Source organism: Polypterus senegalus, chromosome 17 (assembly GCF_016835505.1).
Source record: "Polypterus senegalus isolate Bchr_013 chromosome 17, ASM1683550v1, whole genome shotgun sequence".
Classification (NCBI taxonomy): domain Eukaryota; kingdom Metazoa; phylum Chordata; class Cladistia; order Polypteriformes; family Polypteridae; genus Polypterus; species Polypterus senegalus.
Window position 1 is genome coordinate 5,991,489 of NC_053170.1, and position 23,486 is coordinate 6,014,974.

General features: G+C 42.4%; 1 long non-coding RNA gene across 1 annotated transcript; it reads left to right on the top strand.

Moving 5' to 3' along the window:
- The first annotated feature begins 9,157 nt into the window (after positions 1-9,157).
- Positions 9,158-21,232, top strand: LOC120517841. The gene is made up of 2 exons (XR_005631114.1): positions 9,158-9,427; positions 21,026-21,232. It is a non-coding gene; the product is annotated as an uncharacterized LOC120517841 (long non-coding RNA).
- The last annotated feature ends 2,254 nt before the right edge of the window (positions 21,233-23,486 follow it).

The window sequence follows — 23,486 nt, forward strand, 5'->3', positions numbered from 1 at the left end:
GCCTTTAACTCTATCTATCTATCTATCTATCTATCTATCTATCTATCTATCTATCTATGTATATAAAATCTGTGATTATCATATTGTAATAATGGCCAATAAAAGGGGTTTATATATATATATATATATATATATATATATATATATATATATATATATATATATATATATATATATATATATATATATATAAAATAATCATCTTTATGGCAAAGATATAGTATAATTAAACAAGACATTGCATTAACATTGCATTGTTTTCATTGTAAAGGACTTTATATTCTGTCATAATGAAGCTATATTATGATTGTGGCTACAAAAGGGGAAACTAAATAAAGTTCCTTTTGTTTGCTGCAAAAAGCCGTCTTATTGCAGTCGTGGAGTAATTTATAGAATGATAATAACTTTATTTATAGCGCACCTTCTTGTACATTTACATGCAACTCAAGGTGCTTTCCGCTGATTGATTAAAGATACTCCACATTTACTTGGATTATTGCCATTTATTAATACTATGATAATTTCTAATAGATAGATAGATAGATAGATATTTAATTAATTCCAAGAGGAAATTCACATAATAATAAGTCTAAGTATACTAAATATGAACTCAACCAGACACTTGAATGCTCAGTGAGATATGAGGTTTATGGACAGCACGGTGGCACATGTGCTTAATGTGAAGGATTCTCTGCTCCGGGTCACTGACGATGTGGGGTCTCGGAGTCTGTCCTGTCTGTCTTTACGTGACGTTTTATTCGGGTACTCAAAACCCCCATCCACTCAACAAACCAAAAAAAAAAAAATCCCCCCACTCAAATTATTGGGTTAGTTTGCCAAATCTGAATTGGCTCATCGTGGGTAGAATATAAGAAATGGGACAAGCGTGTTGTAAAACCAGTCACATGACAAAGTTATTTTCTGTAAGGCCAGGAGCGACTCGGCTCAACTGCGTCTGGTCAGAATTAAAATGCGGCTTTCGGGTTTGTAAGGCGATTAGCGAACAATTCAGCGGTGCAGACAGAATGCAGCCCGGGGGTCTCGACGCTGGCACAGACCTCGACCCAAATCACTTGGTTTTCAACGTAGCATACTACGGCAACCCCACCTGGTTTGAAGCAAAATCCCGATGGAGACCTGAGAGAAGTGGGGAGCACGCAGGAATTTATGGAAATCCTGACTATTACACCATGAAAAAAAAAATGGCCCCAGTCCCAAACCGCGTGGTGAACACCAAGAGGAGGAACACACGCAGAGCTGAATTCAACCGGCTTCTGTGGCCAAGGCACTGGTATGAAGCCCACCTCGCCCTTACCTTATTAAAATGCCTTGCTTTGTGTTAAAAATGACACCCATTCCTAGAAAACCTCCATAAACCTACTGGCTAAGCATCTGTCTGACCACTTCACACCTAACAACTAAGACATGACGATCTATCTATCTATCTATCTATCTATCTATCTATCTATCTATCTATCTATCTATCTATTATATAATGCCTTTCACATATCTATCTATCTATCTATCTATCTATCTATCTATCTATCTATCTATCTATCTATCTATCTATCTATCTATCTATCTATTATATAATGCCTTTCACATATCTATCTATCTATCTATCTATCTATCTATCTATCTATCTATCTATCTATCTATCTATCTATCTATCTATCTATCTATCTATTATATAGTGCCTTTCATTTTCATCTGTCTCTCATTTGGACAGCAGACAGCAAGCAGTTCACCCCGAATTACACCAATGGCATCACTTATTGTCTGATTCCTGCTTGACTTTCATATTTTCAGGCTCATTAATTAATGAATTTGAATCTCTTTAAATCTCAGACTCTTTCAGTAAAACAGCTGAGCGCAGCCCCCTCTGTGACAGACACTATATAATCAAATGTCCCTTTCTTTCACTCTCCAAACATTATATCCTCTCACTTATCCCAACCATATGAGTGTCTCTTTGTGCCACTTTACACCTTGTAGTGGTCTTCACACTGGAAAGCGAACCCCCAAACGCTGCGGATGGACTGTTTGCGGCCTCTTTAAGGGCTGACCACGCTGACGCTGTTGTTTCTGAGTCACGCTGGGCTGCTGCTCCTGTTGCCACCCGAGCAGGTAGCTATTGTGTAAAGCTGCAGATTGCGACAACGGCGTGACTCATGTCTTTAACAAGCTAGGCACTCACTCAGATGCTTGTTCCCCCATCAGACCTCCTTTGTTTTTCCGATGCCTCGTATTCATTCGAGTTGTCAGGCTGTGCAACACCCAAGTGTCTGGAGAATGCGCCCCATCCAGCCTGCAGGTGGCAGCAGGTCTTTCCCTTTAATGCCACGCTGGCCACTTAGCAACATCAGCAGCCACCCAGGAAGTCCAGTCGGGCTTTGGTCAGAACAAACAGAGCTTTATTTTTAAGGTAAAGTGGATTATGCATATTTTTCATGTGATTTTATCTGTTGTTTGTTTGATTTATTTGACTTGTCTAACATTGTGTGATCCTCAAAAGAAAGAACTGAAGATGCCACTGCGTTGGCCTGTTCCTGTAAGGTCAAAATTAGCTGTGTGTATGTTGGGACACCAGAAACCACTAGGTGGCGCTCTAGCCAGGTATCCGTAGTGCTGATTCAATGACTCAAGAAACTTCAAAGGTCCTTCCAGACAGAGGACCACTAAACACAGACGTCAACACACAGACGAAGAACTGGGGCACCAGCCAGTGCCAGCCCTGCCATGCATGTGTGTCTCGGGACCTCCTCCTGGGCTTTCTTACTGTATGTAGTGACCCGCTGTACCAAAAGGGGACTGTGCCACTAAAAATAGCTTCTCCTTCTCTCCCTGCAGCACTGAGAACCCGCCCCCTGAGGGCACCTGACTCCGCCCCATGATTGCACTCGACTCCGCCCTATCCATACCTGGGATATAAAGTCGCTGGATTCCCAGAAGGTGGCGCCTTTTGATTGAAGGAAGCAGCCGCTGGGTTTGAACTCTGATTGGATTGTTTTACTTTTATTTTGCTGAGAGTCCAAAGCCAGAGCTAGTTTACCCACATCGACGGGCACCGCTCTGTTTGTTTAATCTCTGTGACCCTGTTGGCACCCCAAATTATCATATGACTGTCTGTCATTCCTTCACAGAGCCACACCCCATAAAAAGCAATATACTGTTTACATATATATATATATATATATATATAGTGGCAAAGGCGCTATATAGGTGTCGACCCGACACAGACTGACAGCAGAGGCACGTATAAAAATAAACCAAAAGGTTATTCGTTTTTCTTCAGCTGTGATGCATGTCTTCCCCGTGTCCCACAGGCCCAACACAGTCCCAAAACACCACCAAAGAAAACACCATAAACACCCTAAAATCACTCCTCTTTCTTCACTCCTCCCTGGCAGCTTCTTCTCCTCCCATCTCTGGCGCCCGGAGTGGTGACTGTCAGCACCTTTTATAGCCCACCCGGAAGTGCTGCAGGGGCTCGTTGACCTACTTCTGGCTGCACCTCCAGGTGTGGCTGCATTCCCGCCCAGCGGTGGCCACGGAGCACTGCAGGAATGAGCTCCGGAGTTCCAAAATACCCAGTGGGGCTGCCACCAAGTGTTCCTGGGAGACATAGTGTGCATCCTATGACTGCTCCCCCAGATCCAGTGTCAAAGGGGCGTCCCGACCAGGCATGGGTCCCGGCCATCTGCCACAATATATATATGTTACAAAATAGCCTATTTCAGATTTTTCTTGGGACCTGAAAAGGTGGGGAATAAAACACATAAACCCCAGAAGGAGGTGAATATTTCAAACAGTCCAGGCTGGGAACTGAACCCAGAACCCCCAATTTGTGAATAACTGTGCCACCCAACTCTCCATGACCCAGCAGTCAATGAAGTCTCGTCACTCAGACGCTAAAGCTCGTCTAATTGTAATTCCACACAAAGTCAACGGTGGGCGCTGTTGCCTGATGCTTCTCCTCATTTCTCCCCTACAGATCAGAGGACCGGTAGTCCCAATGACATCACTTCCGTGTTATGGCCTATTGGCCCCGCCCCTTCTAGCCTGGCTTCCTCTTACTACTGCCATTTTCTTCACTACTGTCAGTTATACAGGGTTCGACCTCAAGTTGCCCCAAATGTTAATCTTGTCTTGTTTCCTGTCTCACCGTCTCCATATTACATTTTACTCTGAAAGCTACTTAAAAAGCACATTGTGATTCAAATGTACTGCGTCAGGCATCTGTCAGGGAAAGCTCTCTTGTAAGGCGAATATTTTATAGCACTCTGAGCGCCAGTATCTGCATTGTTCTTCTATTGTTGACAGTGTGGATTACTGCAAAGGGCTTCACCAAATAATCTGCCTTTATAAAATAATAATCTCTAATCTGCGTAATCAAAGTCAAAGTCAGAGTCAAAAGTGTCCAAGCCAGCCCTGGCAACACTGGGTACAATGCAAGTGAAAACACTGGATGGAGTGCCAACCAATCACCAGAACCACTTGTACACCCACACACACACATCTACAATGACGATTTAGTCATTACAAGCACATCTTTGGAGATTTGGAGCAAACATCCACATTGATCTGGGGAGAACATGCAGACTCCACACCAACTACAACAAAATGCAAATGTAAACCCACAATGCCAGATCCATAGGGCAGCAATGCCATACTTTCCTAATACGCGAGTACATGCAGCTGTAAAAAAGAGATACATCCTCTTTCAATTATCTGGTTTAACAAACGACGTCCGCTTTAATAAAAGGTGTGTGTGTGTGTTTGTGCATATTTGTGTCCGTCTGGCTGTTATGTCTCTATCGCATGCCATTTGAAACGGGCAGGGCTGGTGCCACCATTAAAGCGGGTTAGTTATTGAACATTTGGTTGGCGCACTAATAAGCTTGGCCTAGGTTGCAAAATAACCTAACACTGGCGCTGGGTATGGGATTCATAAAAGCCATACAAATGTTTGTGATGCACCATCTGTTAGAATGCCAAATACAGTGCATTTTACTACTAAAAACATTTGTGATTCTCCATTCATTTTAATTACAAAAGCGATGCATTTTATTACTTACTACACATGTTTGTGACGTGTCATCTGCTGAAATGACAAATGCAGTGCATTTTACTACTACAGATATCAGTGATGCGCCAACTGTTGAAATGACAAATGCAATGCTGTCACACATGTGTTACATAGGGGACAGTGTAATGGTTCTGGTGACTTTAATCAGCCACCGCTACAGAGGTTGGCATTCTGTAAAGCTGTAACATATCTGATGTCAGTTCCAGTGTCCGTCTGCCTGGACCCACCTGTTCCTACCAGAAGAATATTTAACTAGAGGTTTGGCCGCTTTGAGATCAGTTCACTTTGGAACTCCTGTCTGAAAGGGTCACTGGGTGGTACTGCAGCCATGGTGGTACTGGTGATGCGCCATCTGTTGGAATGAGAAATGCAATGCATTTCATTACTTCATGAATTACAAAATACATTGCAATAGATAGTGAGCCCTAAATGTATTACTTACATTTCAACACATCTCTGGCAGGTAGCACAGGTAGAATAACATACTGTATTTTACTTCCAAAAATAAAGCTCTCTTTCATATCTATCTATCTATGTATCGATCTATCTATTATACACTGCCTTTCATATCTATCTATCTATCCTTTATTTAATGCCTTTCATATCTATCTATCTATCATATAGTGCCGTTCATATCCATCCATCCATTTTCCAACCTGTAGAATCTGAACACAGGGTCACAGGGGTCTGCTGGAGCCAATCCCAGCCAACACAGGGGTCAGCAGGAACCAATCCCAGGCAGGGCGCCAGCCCACCGCAGGACACACACACACACCAAACACACACTAGGGACAATTTAGGATCGCCAATCCACCTAACCTGCATGTCTTTGAACTGTGGGAGGAAACCCATGTAGACACGGGGAGAACATGCAAACTCCACACAGGGAGGACCTGGGAAGCTAACCCGGGTATCCTAACTGCGAGACAGCAGCGCTGCCACTGTGCCACCGTGCCGCCTCCTTTCATATCTATCTATCTATCTATCTATCTATCTATCTATCTATCTATCTATCTATCTATCTATCTATCTATTATATAGTGCCTTTCATATCTATCTATCTATCTATCTATCTATCTATCTATCTATCTATCTATCTATCTATCTATCTATCTATCTATTATATAGTGCCTTTCATATCTATCTATCTATCTATCTATCTATCTATCTATCTATCTATCTATTATATAGTGCCTTTCATATCTATCTATCTATCTATCTATCTATCTATCTATCTATCTATCTATCTATCTATCTATCTATCTATCTATTATATAGTGCCTTTCTCTATCTATCTATCTATCTATCTATCTATCTATCTATCTATCTATCTATCTATCTATCTATCTATCTATCTATTTAGATGGTGGTCTCATATCACAGAGCTACAGCACCAAAGACAGTGTGGGCCTCTAATAATTCTATAATTGCTCTTTGGTCCTCTCTATCCTTGGCGTACTCCGCTATATCGCACCTTTTTTCTGTTTACTTTTTTTTAACCATGATATCGGCTGCTGCCTCGTTTTGCAGACGTCACTTTTGTCTCCATGTTACTTGGTATGAAGTTACATATTAGAACGGCCAGGAGGTCTTCAATGTGGCATCAATTCCATATGTTCCGAAGTTAATTAAACGATAAATAAATTGCATTCTGCAAAACTGGTCGTCATTGTCTCTGGTGGCACTGGGATACCTAAACCCTCTGTCTTTGGGACATCCAGCCCGAAGTCTTTTGTTTACCTGTGTGCAGTGTCATTGTCACTTTTGTAGGAGATCCTGCCCATGTTCTCCAGATGGCTGGTCAGCAGGCACAGTGGCCTGGTGGTTGAGGCTTTGGCCCAAAGACCCTGAGGTGACGGGTTCCAATCCTGACACTGTGTGACGCAGGGCACATCACATCACCTACAATGAGGGAAAAACAAAGAAATTGAACCAGATGTTATCTGCAGTGTTGTAAGTCACCTTGGATGAAGGAGTCTTAACAAAGATGACCACAGTCACTTCTGGCAGAATTTTTCAGACGCTCATAATGTCCTTGTGATGTTTTTATTTTACACACGGTGTGCCTGCCAGTAGTTTCCAATTACCTGAATGTCTGAATAATTGAAAGTTCATTGCACCTCCATACCACTAGAGGGCAGAAGTAAATCTATCTATCTATCTATCTATCTATCTATCTATCTATCTATCTATCTATCTATCTATCTATCTATCTATCTATCTATTATATAGTGCCTTTCATATCTATCTATCTATCTATCTATCTATCTATCTATCTATCTATCTATCTATCTATCTATCTATCTATCACCATTTCTCCTTTACAGGGCCAGTTTGTGTCACACGGCAATCTGCTTAGCAGGTATGTTACACTTTTCCTCAAGTCAAGCAAACTGTTCTCATGGCCTCTGGCTGTTGTAGCTCACAATGCAATGGCCATGGCACTCCTTTAAGTTATCCTAGATACCACAACACCTGAAGGTCAGCGGCGCCTCCATGTAAAGTCTCTACTTATGGCTCCACAATGAACCCACAGCCCATATCTAAAGGTAGGAATGTGGCGGCTCTCCTCCAATACAACTCGAGTCATTCTCCCCCACCGCCCCCCTCAGCAGGTACTTTCAGGTGCTCCGGATTGCTCGCTTTTAACATTGTCAGGTTGTTATTAGAAAGGAAAAGGAAGACCGGTGTGTTAGTGTGTGTGGGTGTGGGTTGAGGGGTGGGGGGGCTATTTTTCCTTCTTCTTCTTCTTCTGAGGGCTTTGAGATGTTCCTGGAGACGTCGCTCGCTATAATCATGTATTGCTTTGTAGAGCGCTTTGTCATTTTCCCGGCAGACGGCCACTATATATCGCCAATCACGACCAGCTTACAGAGCACGTGACGTGAGGGCGCACGAGAAAATCAAGATGCCGCCCTTTTTATGAAACAGATCACCACATGCGTATTTGGGGTTGAAGGCGGGCGGTTGTTTCGGGTTTCGGGGCGTAACAAGCTGTACCGAAGTGGATGGACAAGAATTCAATTTACTTTATTTTAAATTTGGCACTGTAGCGACGCGACGCGACTCGGTCAGAGGAAAACCTACAGCTAAAGATCCCGGGGGTGCTGAGTGGTCCCTCTTTGATGATGGGGCGCTTTTGATTTCGTCCACCGCTAGGAGGACAGCGAGGCTGTTTAAGGCGCACGATGCCACGAACTCTCCGAACCCCGTGTATTGACTGCTAGGCAGAAAGGCGCTATATTAAAACAAGCACTGGATCCTGCAACATTTTAGGAGTCTTGCAAGGCACTGCACACAACTGTGATAACCGCATTTACATGTTATGATGTCTGCCATGATGGTTCTTTAGTAGCAATTGATGGTTCTTTACTGGGTTGTGTGGTAGAACCATTGCTTGACCGAGCACCATTTCCTTCTGGGTTCTTTGCATATGAAATTGGTTCTTTTCGACATTAAAAACTTTCTAATATGTAAAAATAAATCTTAATCTATGGCTGGTTACCTAGCAGGACATAAGAGATTAAGAAAACTTGAAATTAGCCTGTGTTATTGTGTGGAGCGAGAGTCTTTTAAAAATTATATGCCATTTATATTTTACTGATGTGTTATTCACTGCGGTGGTCTGGCGCCCTACCCGGGGAGTTGTTCCTGCCTTGCGTCCTTTGCTGGCTGGGATTGGCTCCAACAGACCCCGTGACCCTGTGTTCGGACATAGCGGGTTGAATAATGACTGACTGACCGACTGACTGATGTGTTATTCATAATTATTTACACTACGGAGCCTGTTACTTATCTAAATATGTAATAAAAAAAATCTTTCTGGAACCTTCATGTGGATGGGTGAAATGGTTCCCCTGATGACACTCTCGGGCACTTTTATTTTAAAGGGTGAAGGCATTCACAGCCATCACATTTCTCTTTATTATCGTATAGTAGGAACGCGATGAATGAACTAAACACCGAATCTGCCCGCTTTATAACATAAAATTACATTTTTCACGGGGGAGCGGGTCGCATAAAATATATGTGAATGTACGCGTCAGGCACGCGCACGCGCACCAGTACACAAGACGAGGCCGTTTGCTTGATCTCTTATCGTGTAAAACGAAGACCAACAGTTCACGTCGTGCTCTTTGCGCAAATTCTTGACGCGCACAGCGTGTGGCAGGAGCGCTCGCAATGCCTGACGGGCACACTGGCAGATCACTTGACGGATGGCTTGACGTTCCCTCGCGAAGCCGGCGTTGGCAGTGGCGCCCCTCGCTAGCACTCCCAGGCACCGGCGCTCCACGGCTAAGCGTTTGAAGTGAGCGCACCCAGCGTCTTTCTTGACAGGTAAGTTTAAAATGAAGGGGGTAGAGAGAAAGAAAGGCGGATTAAAGGCACATTTATCGTCGTTTTTGATGTTGCGGAAACCTGAGAGGCTTTGGCGCATTAGCGATTTAGGCGGCGCTGCAGCTCTCATGGCGCTGCATTTCGAGCGCCGTCACCCCGGGCACAACAGGCTGTTTTTTTTTTTTTTTTGGAGAGCGGAGTCTAAGGTTGCTTTTGCACGCTAGAATGGGGCTGTCCTTTAGGTGGGTGTCATTGATTGTCTCCAGGAGACACAGGGACCGGTGACATTTGCTCTACTGGCTCCCACACCCTGCGCCTCAGAGACTTAACCCGCTCCCTGCTGGGCGGCCACTCCGTTCTTTCCTATCGAGTCTCCTCGGAAATTGGCGGGTGGCCAAAAGTGACACCTTTTGTTAGAAGGTGACAGCATCGACAGGACTGATCTTTAGTCTTCTGCCAGTGACAGTTTTGGATGTGGCTCTTGACACCGAGAGCTGACGCAAAGTCAAGGAGGATTCATAAATGAATATAAATTGGGTTTTTTTAAGGTGCGGACGAAAAGGCGTCAGCGAAGAAATGGAATCAAGTAAGCGATAGAAAGAGCGCAGCCATTGAATATCACTATAATATAAGACTTATACACTTCAAAAAATAAAAATAAAGAAGACTGTAAGATAAGCCAACTACCTGCAGGTTTAGTCGACTGGCAAAGCCAAGCTGGCTACCTGTGAGTATCGAAGTGCCCGCCAGTTAACTAGTCAGGGTTGGTTCAGGCCGCACACACCCACTTGCTTAATGACAAGACACTTGATTATACAGAATGTTATTTGATTTTAATAAATTCATCCATCCATTATCCAACCCGCCAGGGTCACGGGGGTCTGCTGGAGCCAATCCCTGCCAACATAGGGTGCAAGGCAGGAAACAAACCCCGGGCAGGGTGCCAGCCCCACTGCAGGGCACACACACACACACACACACACCAGGGACAATTTAGAATCGCCAATGCACCCAACCCACGCAGACATGGAGAGAACATGCAAACTCCACGCAGGGAAAGATAATGAAAAGAAACCCCTGAACTGGATGAGAAATCAAGAAAAGTGAAATTAAACCAAAATTCTTGTAGAGGTTCCGATTTCAAGTGGCTTTGTGCTGATCTTTCTGAACATCATGCCATCTTATAATGCAGTTTGAGAAAACTCTTCAGTTGACCGCTCTGCCTGATGGAGGTGACACTGAAGCAGCACAATCAGTCAGTCATCAGTGGTTTTGACCAAGTCTGGGGGATCCTTCCGGGACGCAAACCCAGGGCTTGTAGAATCATTCATTTCAATTGTATCATCCCAAGAGGCACATTCGGTCCATTTGCAGGTTTAATGGAGAGACTGTGATGTAACATTAAATACGCACCAATAAAGACCACAGCCAGGAAACAGACATTTAGTGCAAACAAATAAAATATAGCGGTGAGTGAACAGCTGGTCAATCCATTTGGGAATGTAGGTGGGCACCTAAAGTTACTTAATGTGGGGGGCACCATCATCTGAGGGGACACCATTTATGATGGTTATGGGATGCACACTCCAGATACCAAGAGCTGGCACCACCATTAAGGTGAATTAGGCATTCACCAAGGGTGCAGATCATAAGGAGTGGGGGACCCGGCTGCACTGGTTAGCTACTAAACAGTCGGTTGGCACACTAATAAGCTTTGTCTATGACACAAAATAACCTAGCAGCGGCACTGGGTAGAAGTATGTTCTGTTATGTTCTGTGTACCTTGTGGGCGGAACCCTTAAGAGGCGGGGCCACCTGCCAATCACCATCAAGATGCTGCCCTCAGCAACAACCCACAGTCCCTTGCGTTTCATTGAGGGCACTGGTGTTGGTGAGTTTTCTGGGATTTCTGATTAACTTTGTACTTTTGTGAATTTCTGGATTTTTGACCACTGTGCTCTGTTTTGTCGACTAATCCAGCATCTATTTTGGAGTCAGACCTTTGCCCGGATAAATGGGGAGGTTGGATCCGGCTGTAAAAATCACAGCAAAACGTCTGCTGGAGAAGTAAAAAAAAAAATAGTGAACCCTATATAAAAAGGGGAATAGATACAAAAGAGGAAGAAGGAGAGGAAGAAGAAGAAGAAGATGATGATGATGAAGAAGGCGATGTCGATGAAGAAGAAAACGAAGATAATAATGATGAATAAGATGTTGATGAAGAAGATGATAATGAAAAAGAAGATGATGATGAAGAAGAGGAAGATGATAATGATGAAGAAGGCGATGTTGATGAAGAAGAAAAAGAAGATAATAATGATGAATAAGATGTTGATGAAGAAGAAGATGATGATGATGAAGATGATAATGAAAAAGAAGAAGATGATAATGAAAAAGATGATGATGATGATGATGATGGTGAAGAAGATGATAATGAAAAAGAAGAAGATGATGATGATGATGAAGAAGATGATAATGAAAAAGAAGATAATGATGATGATGATGATAATGATAATGTAAAAGAAGATGATGATGAAGAAGAGGAAGAAGATGAAGAACTCATCACCAGCATGTACATTAAAGGGTGCTGTTTGTGCTACTGAAGGTGCACATGTTTCAAACTACCAATAAATGGGAAGAGTTTGTGTCAGGAAAAGCATCTGGCTGTAAAAATCACACTGAAACTTCTGTTGAAGATGTCTAGACAAAAATATAGTGACCCCCATATGAAAAGGGAAATAGTTACAGAAGTAGAAGATGATGATGATAATGAAAATGTTGATGAAGAAGAAGAAGATGATGATGATGATAATAAAGAGGAAGAAGAAGTAGATGATAATGAAGATGATGAAGACAATGATGATGAAGAAGATGTCATGTCTAGTATGTACACTAAGGGGTGCTGTTTGTGCTACTGAAGGTGTACATGTTTCAAATTCATCCGACCCCCTGAGAAATGGGGAAAGTTTGTGTTAGTAAAAACATCCAGCTGTAAAAATCACACTGAAACCTCTGTTGATGAAGAAGAACATGTTAACGATATAAAAGAAGTTGATGATGAAGATGGTGAAGAAGAGGAAAATGACGATGAAGAAGAGGAAGAAGATGAAGTCATCTCCAGCATGTACACTAAAGGGTGCTGTTTGTGCTACTGAAGGTGCACGTGCTTCAAACTACTGATAAATGGGAAGAGTTTGTGTCAGGAAAAGCACCTGGCTGAAAAAATCACACTGAAACTTCTGTTGGAGATGTCTAGTCCAAAATATAGTGAGCCCCATATGGAAAGGGAAATAGCTACAGAAGAAGAAGATGACGATGATGATGAAGAAAATGTTGATGAAGAAGAAGCAGATGATGATGATAATGAAGATGAAGAAGAAGTAGATGATAATGAAAATGATGAAGATGGTGAAGATGGTGATGAAGGAGAAGCCACGTCCAGTATGTACACTAAAGGGCACTGTTTGTGCTACTGAAGGGGCACATGTTTCAAATTGCCCTGGCCCCCTGAGAAATGGGGAGGGTTTGTGTCAGTAAAAACATCCAGCTGTAAAAATCACACCGAAACCCCTGTTGGAGAAGTCTAGTCAAAAAATTAGTGACCTCCATATGAAAAGGGAAATAGCTACAGAAGAAGAAGAAGGCTCGGTCATTTCCGCTATGTACACTAAGGGGCGCTGTTTACTTTAGCACCCACATTGTTGTCAAACTATGATGAATGAAAGTAAACCCGAGTGGAGACCCTCACCCCGGTCATCGAACTCTGATGACACTGAATGGGCGCCATTATCTGCTGGGCACCGTTTATGCAAGTAAAGGGGTACACGACCCTTAAAGTCCACATTTTATTCACAAAGGGATGTCATTTGTTCCACTGAAGGGACACAAACTCCAGACCCCCCTCTCCCCGCTTAGAACAATAAAGGGTGACAACTGTTAGTCCCACCAAGGGCTCCATACAGACTTCAAATGGCACTGAGTGAGCATGATACTAACTACGATTAACGGCTGATGCAAAAGTTGACTGTTCATCCTATGATTTAAATCTGTGGATGTTTATTAAAATTGAACTTATTTAGCAGATTAAGAGCATTTGCGACGATCCGGTTATTTTTCATCCTTGGAAGTGTGAACCTCTGACCTGATAGCAACAACTGGAATCAGGAATGTAGCAGATGAATCCTATCTGACAAAATGCCATCCGCTTTCCGTGATACTTACTTGTTAAGCAGATTGGACCATTGAGATCCTGAATTAGAATTGGTAACATTGCAAAATTGCAAATAGACCCACAATGCACTCGGGTCCCAGTCCAGGTGGGTTGTTTTTGTAGTGGGTGGTGCTGCAAGGTGCTGTAAAATAAATGCATAGCCTTCTTGGTGTGGACATGGCGTCAAGTGGCACAATCCTCAAGCTGTTGAGGACTTTTATGTGACCATAACATATTTCTTGCCCAATTTTGGCGTTCTGATTTATTTTTTTTAAAATGTTTCTCAGTTCATCGACAGAGCAGTATGCCAGTTGTTGTACAAAGACCACTTTGGGGCGGAGTATTCAAAACCAACCAATCAAATCAGCTCTTTTTACAACAGGAAGTACTGCATCCGACCAATCGGATACTCAGCACTTATGAAACAAACTGGGAACTGACCCGGCGCAATCTTTTAAAGCCCAGACTTCTCAGATGCCTTGCTTAATCCATCAATACGACTAAGTGCTGGGAGACTTAGAGAATCTCAATTTTCGGAGAAAAACGCATTTGGTTCAGAGAACAGCAAATGATTGGCCAGACACGGGGAGTCAGATGTTCTGTTTTGTCTGTGGAGGACGCAGAGATATAACTCAGCGGATGAATGGCAAAAAAAAAAAAGACCAAGTGTGCCAGGTAGGCCAGGACTTGCAGAAGATGCCATCTTTGAAACCATTGGGGCAAAAATAAAATGCGATCTGATCCGCAGAATAGGCCTTTCAAATTCACTTCAGCTGTCGTATGTGCGAGTAGCGTCACAGGTAGCACTGTGACATAGCAATACGCCGCAGCGACTGCTGTTTAAAATCCACGAGTAATAAAATACCAAAATATAGGAGTGGCTTTAATGGCCGGATTTCTTTAGTCTTATTCTTTAGAGATGTCCCAACAGTGTAAATGTGTTTGTATATAGAATCGGAAAAACGCAATTCCCCCCAGTCCCCAAAAAACCTTCCACTTCCTTAAACTGGGAGACCAGCATACCATCAGGGAGAATCTGGTCACCCCAGATATGGGGGTCCCAAGAAAACCGTGACTCTCTGCTGCTTGGTGTGCGGCCAACAGCGAGCCTGTCGTTTGGAACCTCTGGGATACGTCAGTTCAGAGAAATGGAAAGAAAAAGTGTTCGTGTGGGCTGTCACGGACCCCAGGAATGAAGCAGCTGGAGGGGGCCGCATGCAGAATACCTGAGTGGGGTTTAGGAAAGGCTGATCATTGATGGGGTGGCACGGTGGCGCAGTGGGTAGCGCTGTTGCCTCGCAGTAAGGAGACCCGGTTTCGTGGAGTTTGCATGTTCTCCCCGTGTCCTGCGGTTTCCTCTCACAGTCTAAAGACATGCAGGTTAGGTGCTGCTGCTGGATTATGTGAATTTCCCCTTGGGATTAATAAAGTATCTATCTATCTATCTATCTATCTATCTATCTATCTATCTATCTATCTATCTATCTATCTATCTATCTATCTATCTATCATATAGTGCCTTTCACATCTATCTATCTATCTATCTATCATATAGTGCCTATCTATCACGTATATAGTGCCTTATCTATCTATCTATCTATTGGCAATCCTAAATTGTCCCTAATGTGTGCTTGGTGTGTGGGTGTATGCGTCCTGCGGTGGGCTGGCGCCCTGCCCGGGATTTGTTCCTTATCTTGTGCCCAGTGTTGGCTGTGATTGGCTCCAGCGGACCCGCGTGACCCTGTAGTTAGGATTCAGCGGGTTAGAAAATGGATGGATGGATGGATGATTATCGAGGTAGCAGGTCCGACCGCAGAAGGAAATGTCGCGCACTGCACAGAGTGCCAAGTTCAGTCCTCCATCGCTCCCACTACTGGGACCGATATTGTGCATGAACGAGTTCCAAAGAGCGCCTTCATTGAACAAGATCATCTTTCTAAGAACGGTGAACGTTACGCATTTGCAAGCGAAGAACCCCAACGTGAGCGAGTTCAGTTTTCGCTGACATTCTCGATCTGGTTACGGTCCAGATTAAACGTGTTGCCTTACCCTGTAATGTAGGGGTGGAGCCGAATCCGAATACGGTATTCAGATGAGCACAAATAGTGGATTTTTACAAATATTTATTTCAATCACTTTTCTTTGCCACTTATTTGTATTCGGAAAAAATATCGTCAAATCAAATCGGCGCTGTCTGTGTCTGCCTGCCTGTGCTTAAACGGCACCCCCGCTGACTCGAGCACGCGGTGAAGCTCCGCTTTTAGGAAAACGTTGGACTTCGCGAGGCCACTTTAGCTTTTTCCCCGTTGGACACGCAATATGTGACGCGAATTTTGACCGGCAGTGTAATCGGTTAGTTTACTTATACCCGCTGGCTCCAAAGTCACCATTTGTGTCACACGGTTGGAAACAGAGCGGTCATTTATAAGGATACTTGCATCTGTTTAATTAATTCCTTTTTTGACCGGAAGGATATTAGCATATATGGTTATACGTGTTTATTGCTGGATATAACTCAATAAAGTGTATTAACATTTTAAAAAGTCTTCATTATTATTGTATTTTATTCAAGAACACTGTAATAGCCTGATATAAGGCATGCAAAATTGAAAAAAAGTAAACCCAGCGGTCATTTATTTTCACTCCTTAAAAAATACAAAACGAACTGAACATGAACGAGATCAAAACTGAAATGGTGAACTATGAACGTGAATTTATTCCTTTTAATCGGAGTGAACTGAACTTTGAGCTCGTTCTTGTGAGGTGTGAACTTGTGCAACACTGACTGGGACTTTACAATAAAGCAGAAAGACGAGACAAGATGAAGCATTGGGGTGTCTCCGTGATAAAAACCCCGTTTAAATGGAATAAAAACTGAAAATGGTAAAAAAAAAATAAAAAAAATAAAAAAATTGAGGGTGGACAGTCAGATTCAGCGTCTCTCAGATGTTTGTCCGCTACTGAATGCCTACTTCTGGGTTGTTGCGTCTATAAACGCCAGTGGAGGTGGAAGAAGCGAGTGTTGTGGGACTGGGGAGTAAGTTGCATCATTTGTCAGCTAGAAAGAGCAAGTGCGCCCTCTCGCTGTGTGGAGTATACATGACACCCTAGGAGGAGCCCTGCGAAGATCTCTAATCACGTGTGTCTGACTAGCGCGAGTGTATTGACATATAATACACTTCAATACATGTAAATGATTTAGATAGGAATAGAAGTCAAGCTGGTGACGTTTACAGATGATACCAAGACAGGTGGATTGGCAGATAATTTGGAATCCGTTAAATCATCACAGAAGGACTTGGGCAGCAGACAGGCTTGTTCAGATAATATTTAATGTCAGTTAATGTAAAGAATTACACGTATAGGGAGTAAAAATGTGAGGTTTGAGTACACAATGGGGGTCTGAAAATCGAGAGTCCACCTTATGAGAAGGATTTACGACTCTAAGCTATCGACTTCCAGACAGTGTTCAAAGGCCATTAAGAAGACTAACAGAGTGTCCGGTTATATAGCGCCTTGATGTGTGGAGTACAAGTCACAGCAGGTTCTGCTCAACCTTTATAACACATTGGTGAGGCCTCATCTGGAGTCCTGTGTGCAGTTTGGGTCTCCAGGCTACAAAAAAGGACACAACAGCACAAGAAATTTCACATAAACCTTAGGAAGTTTTTCTTTACTCTGAGAACCACAGACACGTGGACTAAGTGACCAAGTAGTGTGGTAGACAGGAGGACTTAAGGGACTTTCAAACTGTCACTTGATGTTATTTAGAAGAATTAAGTGGACAGGACTGGTGAGCTTTGTTGGGCTGAATGGCCTGTTCTTGTCCAGGTTTTCCAAATCTTCTAATTCTCTAATATACATATACAAGGGGAAGTCAAAAAGTAAAGGGACATTTGAGAAAAGGGGCATTTATTCTAATGATAGAAATGTGAAACATACCTTATTTTTCTACATAACCTCCCTGGACTTCAATGCACTTTTCCCAACGTTTCACAAGTTTTTTGATTCCGTCGGAAAATTTTTTTTTTCGGTTGCATCTGCAACCAATTTTGCAATCAACAACTATCACATTGTCCTCAGTGGTTGACGTTGATGGCCTGCCCGATCTTTCTTCGTCACATAAAGAAGTTCTTCCCTGTTTGAAGCACTCTATCCATTCGTAGATCTTGCTTCGCGATAAACAGTTGTCACCATACTGTGCTTGCATTCGATGAATAATGTCCGCAGGTTTAACACCTTCCGCAGACAAAGGTGCAGATCGACAATGGAGCTGTCATGTTTAACGGTCTGCTACACTCCAACGAATAACGCGGGAATAAGAGTTACACGTTGTACAGAAGTGTTGGCGACTGCACTCATTCAGCGCTGGATACGAGCAGTGTTACCAAACTCTGAAAAGAGAAATTAAAAAAATCCCTTTACTTTTTGACTTCCCTCATATATACTGTATGTATATATATATATGTATTAGTGTGTGTGTATACTGTATATATACTGTATGTATGATATATACTATATATAGTATATACAGTATAGTATATATATATGTATGATATACAGTATAGTATGTATATATGTATGATATATAGTATATACAGTATAATACAATACAATATAATGCAGTTTATTTTTGTATGGCCCAAAATCACACAGGAAGTGCCGCAATGGGCTTTAACAGGCCCTGCCTCTTGACAGCCCCCCAGCCTTGACTCTGAGAAGACAAAGAAAAACTCCCAAAAAAACCTTGGGAAAGGCAGTTCAAAGAAAGACCCCTTTCCAGGTAGGTTGGGCGTGCAGTGGGTGTCAAAAGTAGGGGATCAATACAATACAATACACAGAACAGAACAATTCCTTAATGCAACATAATAATAAAAATTTTAGAAGTACAGTTTAACAGTAGATGATATGACATAATTAGGTTTGGATATTTTTAGAGTCCTGGAGACCTCATCCATCTAGCTGCCTCCCCATTTGGCCATGCCACAGCTGAAACGTTGCTCTGATGAAAGGACCCCTCTTTCCCATGATTCTTGTGATCCTCCATCAGGGATGACTTTACCACAGGCAGGCAAACAACTTGGCAGTATAGTATATATATATGTATGATATATAGTATATATAGTATATACAGTATATATATGTATGATATATAGTATATATATACTGTATATTAATATTGTCACACACATGCGCTTACGAGGCAGCCAACAAGCCCACAAGTAGTGAGTGATACTACAAGGGTTGATTAAACGTATTAATGCCTCTCTCTCTCTCTACTTCTCTCTCTCTCTCCCTCTCTCTCTCTCTCTCTCTCTCTCTCTCTCTCTCTCTCTCTCTCTCTCTCTCTCTCTCTCTCTCTCTCTCTCTCTCTCTCTCTCTCTCTCTCTCTCTCTCTCTCTCTCTCTCTCTCTCTCTCTCTCTCTCTCTCTCTCTCTCTCTCTCTCTCTCTCTCTCTCTCTCTCTCTCTCTCTCTCTCTCTCTCTCTCTCTCTCTCTCTCTCCATCAACAGCACTAAAGCAGATCAACGGTAACTCACCGTCAATACTTCCGGTCACTCAAAATAGCTTCCACTTCTGGCTTTCCCAAGATGACTTCACTTCCAGCTCCTCTTTATGACGTCACTTTCTAGCTCTGCCACAATGACATCATTTCCAGTCTTGCCAGAACAACGCAACTTCCGGTCCTCAATGATGACGTCACTTCTGTCCATCTGCTTGTGATGTCATTTCCTGTCAACCTCATTTCCTGCCACCATTTTGTTATTAAAAACCCAATGTATGTCAAATGTTCTTATTTTGATCCTCTTTGCTATTTGTCATTTCATTTTGTCCAAAGACATTATACGGGGTCTTTCCCCAACTCTTTGCGAGACTTTTTGAGTCATTATTTTCACCACAATACATTGTACGTCTATATAACAAAACATGCACGTGTGTGTGTCCAGTCCCTCAGAACAATCTGATTGGTCAGGCCGGCTTTGGTGACCCCTCAAAAGAGGAAGTGCACGTGTGAGACACACAAGGAGCAGTAAAGGCATACGCTGAGAGATTCAACCTTCCACGACTGACAGTTGTCATAAGAATGAGTCCTAGACATCATAAAGGTTTGGGACAGCCACCCATCCATTGTTTCCTGGCTGCAAAATGTTCATTTGAAATAAGCACGATGTGCATAGAACAGAGTCCAAAACAGAACTGACTGGCCTTGAGACAAAATGGACGTTTTAAGCAAGAGTAGGGAATGCGACATTACTGGCACTGAAACCAGAAGCAACATCCTCGTGGCCGGAAGTGACCTCATCGTTTTGTGGTGGAGCAGGAAGTGACGTCTTCATGACCGGAAGTGATGTCATTGCTGGCGCCAGAAACCAGGAGTGGTGTTTTTTTTTTTGGCCGGAAGTTACATCATTGGTGGCACCAGAACTGGAAATGATGTCATGCAGTGGTGCCGGAATCAAGCAGGATTTCCTGGGAATGGTCTGCAAAAGACTGAGAGAGACAGTCAGCACAATCTGCCGCCCTCTGGTCTGGCATAGATTTACTATTATTTAGGCCCTTTATCTGTTTCCCATGCACACGTGTTTGACAAAGTTTAACACTGAACTGGAGGTGAGAAAAAATCATGACAGAGCGACAGAAACAGGCTTTACAGGAACGTGCTCGAGATAGGGGGCGCCAGTGATGAGGCGTTCACACACACGCCGACACCGAGGAAATGTGCCGAAGGGACACGTAAGGCAAGAGATAGCAAATATTTTTTAAAAGATTCTTTTGTCTTTGGCAGGTGCCATTGCTGGAATATAAGAAGACAAAAGAGAGAGAGTCAGCCTGACGATTTGGGGTACGCTGGGACAACACTATTTAATGGTGCAATAAAATTCAAAGGCAGAAAAGCACACGAGAGAGCAACAGCATCTGCTGTGATTAAAAAGGATGGAATTGAACGAGCTCTGTCTACATCAGCTATGGTCTGCCCACAAATTGACTCAGGGTGGAATATCTTACCTGTCTGGAGCCCTGAAGATGTCCCCTTAGTGTCATTAAGTGGGCTATTAACCCACTGAGGCACCACCTCCTGGGTTGTGAGTTGTCTCATGACTGACCCTGCACCTCTCCAGTGGATGGCGCTTTGTAGAGAGTTGAATCTGCATGTCCACCAGGTGCTTCTTGGACATTCAGCTTTATCGATTCAAGGTCCTCCATCATGGGGGTTCTCTCCACACTAATGCTGATGCTCTGTTCCACATTCATGACCTCACGGTTTGGGCATCCCAACCCAATGGATCTGAGCTGATGGACAGCTTATAGGCTCTAGGAATGGTAGTACCCTGCCACTCCAGGGGTTGGCGCTGTGTCCTAATGTCTCTTCTCTTCCTCCATTTACAGAACAGGAGACTGAATGGCTAAACCACCACAGATGTCATACGCTTGGACCTGCGTCTTCCTGCCAGATGTCCTCAAAGTCAGAAGATCCACGATCTTAGATTTTGTGTCCAAAGACATTAACGCTTGTTGAATGCGTTTTCTTTGTTTTCTTTTTTCTTTTTAAATAATTAAAATGGGGGTTCACTAAATGGTGCCCCAAACCCTGAAGCTGTTTGTTGTCTGTTTACTTACAGGACCTTCAATAGAAATAATGCCAGTCTTTAGCTGCACATCACACAAACCTTCAATAACACTTGAAGGGTTTAGGTGACAGCCAGGTGACACAGCCAGGTGACATGTCACTGTCAAGATACAGGCTGGCCAGTATTTTGTTATTCGGAAAAAGATCTTTCTACAGGCTACCGAAGGCGCGAACAAAGTCCAGTGGACCTGACGGCACTAATAGATGTCTTTCTTTCTTTAATTTTTAATTTTATCTAATATTATCTGTCACCATTTGGCATGCAAGGCACTATATAAACCTTTCTTTCTTTCTTTCTTTCTAATTTTATCTAATCTTATTTTTCACTGTTCGACATGCTAGGTACTATACAAACTTTTCTTTCTTTCTTTCTTTCTTTCTTTCTTTCTTTCTTTCTTTCTTTCATTTTTAATTTTATCTAATATTATCTGTCACCATTTGGCATGCAAGGCACTATATAAACCTTTCTTTCTTTCTTTCTTTCTTTCTTTCTTTCTTTCTAATTTTATCTAATCTTATTTTTCACCGTTTGACATGCAAGGCACTATATAAACTTTTCTTTCTTTCTTTCTTTCTTTCTTTGTAATTTTATCTGTCACCGTTTGAAATAATAATAATAATAATAATAATAATAATAATAATAATAATAATAATAATACATTTTATTTATACAAGGCCTTTCAGAGAACTCAAGGACACTGAACAACAATAAATAAATAAATAAATAAATAAAAAACACAATTATAAACAACTTAAAACATCAGAAAATCTAAAAATTAAAACCAAACAAAACCACTATAATTAGGAGGAAGAAAAAAGCCATTTTAAACAAATGTGTTTTAAGTTTACATTTGAAAGATGAATATGATTTGATATTTCGGAGATCCGCAGGTAATGAGTTCCAGTGCTTGGGAGCAGAACGGCTGAAAGCTCTGCTCCCCATGGTGGTTAGACGGGGAGGAACGGTCAGATGGGTGGAGGAAGAGGATCTAAGGTTACGGGATGGAATGGCAACATGTAGAAGGTCAGACAGATATGGAGGTGCGAGGTTATGGATGGCCTTAAAAGTTAGTAGCAGAATCTTAAAATCAATACGAAACTTGATCGGGAGCCAATGAAGCTGCTGCAAGACCGGAGTAATATGGTGAAAAGATGGGATTCCAGTGATGATACGTGCTGCAGAATTCTGGACTAACTGAAGCTTGTGAAGAGATTTATTAGGGAGACCAAAGAGGAGTGAATTGCAGTAGTCCAGCCGAGAAGTGACAAGACTATGAACAAGAATGGCAGTAGTATGAGGAGTGAGGGAGGGACGAATGCGATTAATATTACGTAAGTGGAAGTAAGCAGACCGGGTGATGTTATTAATGTGACATTGGAAAGATAGAGTACTGTCGAGGATGACACCCAGACTCTTGACCTGAGATGATGGGGAAACAACAGAGTTATCAATAATAAAAGAAAGATTATTGGTTTTGGATAATGATGATTTTGAACCAATGAGGAGAACCTCAGTTTTGTCACTGTTTAATTTAAGAAAATTTGAAGAGAACCAGGATTTAATTTCAGAAATGCAGTCAATAAGTGAGGGTGGTGGAAAAGAGGAGGTGGGTTTACCAGCAAGGTAGAGCTGGGTGTCATCAGCATAACAGTGAAAATTAATGTTATATTTGCGAAAAATATTGCCAAGGGAAGAAGGTAAATAATAAAAGAAGAGGCCCCAGGACAGAGCCTTGGGGCACACCAGAAGTAACAGCGTGGGTTGGGATGTGAAAGTTTTAAGCTGTATGAACTGAGTGCGGCCTGAAAGGTAAGATCTAAACCAATCAAGTGGAGTGTGAGTAATGCCAATCAAAGATAATCTATTAAGGAGAGTGGTATGACAAATAGTATCAAAGGCCGCACTCAGATCAAGAAGGATGAGAATAGTGATTAGACCAGAATCAGCAGCCATAAGGAGGTCATTAGTCATTTTAACAAGTGCTGTTTCTGTACTATGAAGGCGGCGAACTTCTCATATAGATTATTGTGAGACAAGTGAGCGTGAAGTTGGATAGCTACTAGTTTTTCAAGAATTTTGGAGATAAAGGGCAAGTTAGAAATGGGGAAAATTATTGAAATTAGTAGGATCACAACCAGGTTTTTTTAATATTGGGGTTATAGCAGCAGTTTTGAAAGATGAGGGAATAATACCAGTAGTAAGAGAAGAGTGAATGATGG